The sequence below is a fragment of the Desmodus rotundus genome, chromosome X (assembly GCF_022682495.2).
Source record: "Desmodus rotundus isolate HL8 chromosome X, HLdesRot8A.1, whole genome shotgun sequence".
NCBI lineage: Eukaryota > Metazoa > Chordata > Mammalia > Chiroptera > Phyllostomidae > Desmodus > Desmodus rotundus.
In genome coordinates this window covers 33,581,214-33,586,503 of record NC_071400.1, presented here as the reverse complement: position 1 = coordinate 33,586,503, position 5,290 = coordinate 33,581,214, and the positions used below count along the sequence as shown (strand labels likewise).

General features: G+C 44.3%; 2 pseudogenes; one reads left to right on the top strand and one right to left on the bottom strand.

Moving 5' to 3' along the window:
* The first annotated feature begins 1,815 nt into the window (after positions 1–1,815).
* On the top strand, positions 1,816–2,344 carry LOC112303891 (myosin regulatory light chain 12B pseudogene; annotated as a pseudogene).
* Positions 2,345–2,616: 272 nt separating this feature from the next.
* Positions 2,617–3,969, bottom strand: LOC112303880 (equilibrative nucleoside transporter 1 pseudogene; annotated as a pseudogene).
* Positions 3,970–5,290: the final 1,321 nt, after the last annotated feature.

Sequence of the window (5,290 nt, the reverse complement as noted above, 5' to 3'; positions counted from 1 at the left end):
CCAATTTCTACAATAATAATTATAATTACCATTTATTAAGATCTACTATGTAAGAGGCATTGGGCTAGGCACCTCACATATATTACCTACCTGTGAAATCTACCTGTGAGACAGTATTATCCCCATTTTATAGGTAAATTAACTATGACTCACACTGGTTGAATAGTGGCCCAAGAATCAAACAACTGCAATGTCAGATCTTGGATTCAAACATGGATTTTTGATTTCTTCAGAGATGATTTTCTGATTCCCCAAGTATGTTAAGTACGTCAAGGAGTAAATTCCAGTGCAGATAAAAAGATGTTGAACATCAACAAAATGAAGATTAAAACCACAATGAGATAATGTTTCATACACGTCACCCTTATCATCCACATTTTTTCCATGAGAATAGAAAAAATTAAAAATCTGATATTACCAAATGCTGTCCAGGGTGTAGGGCGATGGCAGCACTCATACTCGGTTCGTGGAAATGTGCAATGGAGCAAACACTGAGAAATAGTCTGGCAGTTTCTGATGAAACTAAACATACCCGTATACCTGCCACATGACCCAGCCATTCCATTCCTAGTTGTTTACCCATTAGTAATGAAAATATATAATCCACACAGAGTTGTGTGCAAATATTGATAGCAGTTCTTTATATAATAGGTTCAAATCAGAAACAACCCAAATTTCCACCAAAAGGCAAATGGATAAACAAAGCATAATAGATGCACACAATGGAATACCCTGAAGCAGTATGAAGAAGTGAATTATCAATCATGCAACAATATGGAATTCTTAAAAATATCATATTTACAAAACAAGCCATAATCAACAAAAGAAAAAAGCAAACAAAATATAACCAGAGACATTGAATTTAAGAACAATCTAACAATAGCCAGAGGGGAGTGGGGAGGGGACAGTGGGGAGAGGGGATTACAGGAACTACTATAAGGGACACATGGACAAAATCAAGGGGGAGGGTGGAGGTGGGGGAGGGAGGTGGGCTTGGCTGGGGTGGGGTGGAGGGATGGGGAGAAAATGCAGACAACTGTAATTGAATAACAATAAAAAAAAACAAGCCCACCTCAAAAATCATGAGACTTCATTTACCTGAAGTTCTAGAATAAGAAAAACTAACTATGTTTACATAAAATAAGATTAGTGTCTGCCTATGTGTGTGGGATTGACTGCAAAGGGACATGAATATGAGAGAATTTTTTTTGCTGATGAAAATACTTTACTTTTTTTTTTTTTAAAAACCCAATTTATTCAGTCAAAGAGCATCTGAAGTTACGTGATTTCTGTTGAGTATAAAAAGGGCAGTAAAATGGCAACTGCACAGGGTGTATGATATGTAGGAACAAGGCAGGGAGTGCAGAGGGGGCACAGGGAGACATTGGGGGAGGGGGCCCAGGGGACACTGTGGGGATGGAAATATGAGACTGGACTTTAAAACAGACAGTCCTGGCCTCTAGCCACCCCTGGTACAGGTAGACAGACATACACACAGACAGATACACACTCACTCTGAGCCTAGGAGACTCTGCTGTCCTGCTCAAGCAGGGATCAGTCAGAACCAAGTGTGGGAGATTTGAGCATATTCAGAGACTGTGTCCCCTCCCTTGACTCTGACCCTCAGGCCCACACAGTCACCTCTGTTCACCCAGAAACTTCCTCCTCCAGGCCTGGACACCTGGGCCCAGCACAGGCCATGAGAAAACAGAAGTCAGCTCAAAGAGAAAACCTCCACAGTTCTCATCACAGTCACTCATTGTCTTGTCAGGGCAGCCTGGGTTATGGTGTCTGGCAGCGAATTAAACAGCCACCATGTCAAGCAGAAAGGCAAAGACCAAGACTACCAAGAAGCGCCCCCAGAGTGCAACATCTAATGTGTTCTCCATGTTTGACCAGTCACAGATTCAGGAAGTTTAAAAAGGCCTTCCACATGATTGATCAGAACAGAGGTGGATTGATTGACAAGAAAGATTTGCATGATGTGCTTGCTTCTCTAGGGAAGAATCCAATGCGTGCATACCTCGATGCCATGATGAATGAGGTTTCAGGGCCCATAAATTTCACCATGTTCCTCAGGACGTTTGGTGAGCAGTTTAAATGGCACAGATCCAGAAGATGTCATCATAAATACTTTTGCTTGCTTTGATGAAGAAGCAACTGACACCACTCAGAAAGATTACCTGAGAGAGTTGCTGACAACAATGGGAGACGGGTTTATAGAGGAGGAAGTAGATGAACTGTAGCACCTATTGACAAAAAGGGAAATTTCAATTACACCGAGTTCATGCAAATCCTGAAACATGGAGCAAAAGATAGAGATGATCGAAAGAACATTAGCTAAAACCTTCCAATTACTTTGTTTTACTTTGTTTTGTTTCCATGACACTTTGCCCCATCCTCATAGACCTATTGCATGCAACTTAGTTCCACAGCTTTGCCTCTCCTTTGATGAATTTATTCTAGACCTTTCTACCACTTTAGTATTTGTATGATCAGACTGAAGATGGGTACGGGGTCGTAAACTGTGTTGAAAAAGAGTTTGCGAATAAAAATCAACAAATGTGGAAGCTCAGAAAAAAATTTTTAGAAAAAAGAGAAAACCTTCAGCCCATCCTATCCATCCCTGAAGGAGTTGGAAAGGATAGGAATAGGCAGCCAGTGCAGCCCTCTGTCCCTCCATGGGCACACAATTGCCTGGAATAGGAAGAAGACAGCCCCCAGCGCCTGGCCCAGAAATAGAAAGAAGGCCATGACGGCAACCAGCTGTCTCTGCCTCAGGCAGCTTCACTTTCTTGGGCCCAAAGCACATGCAGACACTGGCGAGGTAGCCACGAAGAAGGCGAGCCAGGCGCCATGCTCAAAGACCACAGCCTGGTATCTGCAGGGCTGAATGTTGCGCAGCAGTAGCAGGGACACGAACACCAGCTGGGCCAGCACCAGGTTTGGCAGCTAGCAGATGTCCTGCCCAGACCACATGGATATGGCTGTGAGGCTTTGGCTCAGCCAGTCAAAAGCATTGAAAGTCAAAAAAACAGGACGAGGCAATAAAGTAGTGTCCCCAGGTGCTAGCACCTGCAGTGTTAAACTTGACCTCAGTAGTGACACTGGGAAACACCCCAATGGTGACTGAGAAGATGAAGCATAGAGAACAAGGACTAAGATACATTTGAGGATGGTTTGGATTGAGTGGCTTTTGTGGGAGGGCTGAGAGTTGCAGGCTGAAACTCCAGACTCCTTTTTGCCTTCTCTTGGCTCCTCTCCTTTACTAATTAGGTCCAGCTTGGCCTCCTGTTCCCCAGGCCCTTTGAGCTTGAGCTGCTGGGAGTAGCAGTAAATTCCAGCTGGGGCAGGCCCAGATAACACACAATGGTCAAAATTATGGCCCCCACAGGCCATGACAAAATTGCCAAAGGAACTTTCTGACAGCTCTGAACCACTGGCAGTAGCACAGATCATGGCCACTGAGGCAAAGATAAGATGCCTGCCAGGACCTGGTCACTCATGGTAGGAGCCATGTAGATGGCAGGCCTGAGGCCAGCCTGACCAAAAGGCTGCCCTACAGGATGGCACCAAATGAATTAATGAGCATAGTCTTGATCACAGTGCTGATGAAGGGCAGGGAATCCAGGCGCACCTTCACCAGGATAGCAGTAATCAGGAACACCAGTGGAATGGCCACCAGGCTGCACAGGAGCCGAGCAGACTGGGGGATCCTCTGACGCAGGAAGGACTTGAAGAAGGCATACAGTAGGATGGGCAGCATAGCACACAAGGTTGAAGATGGCACTCAGACAATTCTGCTGCAGAGAGGGTGCTAATGGGGTGGCTGAGTGTTGATGTCCCTGCTCAGTTCAGCAGTGATACATTCTGGGACTGGTCCAGGCAGTTTGTGAAATACTAAGTGGTTGTCATGAAAAATTTCCAGGGACCAGGGGCCCTGTCCTGAGGCTCATGACTGGTTGTCATGGTGACAGTGCTCTTGGTTTCACCTGGCTGACAACTCCGTCCCTCTAAGGCTTGCGGACTTGCCAGTAGAAGGGTCAGAGCAGAGGAGGCCTGGGAAGTCCTTGGCAGGTGATCCTAGCCCAGTTCAGGCAGCAGGCCTTAGGCAAGGGCTGCTCCTTCTGTGAATGAGTCTTCCTCTACTGAGGTCTGTGCGTTCTTTCCCAAAATACTTGATATCTTGATTGAAGTGATGATTATACAGACATATATACTTGTCAACACTCATCCAACTGTATATTTAGAAAGTGTATTTTATTTTTTGTAAATAACCCCTCAATAGGATTTGTTAACAGATTCTAATGCAGGATGATTCGTGTAATAAGAGCACATGGAGAGAGATTTTTAGCGAAAATGATTCCATGACTGACTTATAATAAAACAGTATGGATCAGTAAGTTGAAGATCTGGGGAAAGGGCATTTGTAGCCGAGAAAATGGTTTGTTCAAAGTTGGAGGCATAAGAAATAATACCACATTTGCAGAGCTTGAAGTAGCTCGATTTGGTAGGGATGTAAGATGCCGCTGTGATAGGGCCACAGTGAACTAATTTGGATCATTAGTAATATGATGTCTATCCAGAAAAAGTCCAGCCATTATTAATATAATAAGAATAGTTTGAGTGACATCGATGTAACCTGCCAGCTGAGGAGAGTGGACTGCAATGCACGTGCATGAACAATGATGACTTCACTGTACTAGTCAGTGGTGGTGGTAGATGCCATTGAGTGAGCACGTGTACTGTGTGGCTGTCACATTTAAAATGACTGAGCGAGTAGAGCAACGTATCTGCATCCACTTTTGTGTCATGCTTGAATACTCCTCCGCACAAACTATTTGGATGATTCAGAAGGCCGCAGCTATGGGCAATTGGTGATTGGCAGCTTCATCACGACAACGTACCTGCTCATGCATCACGTCTGGTGCAGAGTTTTTTGGCAAAACATCACATCACCCAGGTGACTCAGTCCCCCTACATCCCAGATTTGGTGCCCTGTGACTTTTGGCTTTTCCCAAAACTAAAATCACCTTTGAAAGAGAAGAGATTTCAGACTGGCGATGAGATTCAGGAAAACACGACGGAGCAGCTGATGGCAATTGGGAGAACTGTGTGAGGTCCCAAGGTGCCTACTTTGAAGGGGACTGAGGCACAATTGTCCTATGTATAATGTTTCTTGTATCTTCTATCTTCTTCAATAAATGTCTCTATTTTTCATAGTACATGGCTGGATACCTTCTAGACAGACCTCATATATCACATCTTCTTTATCCATTAATCTGTTAAT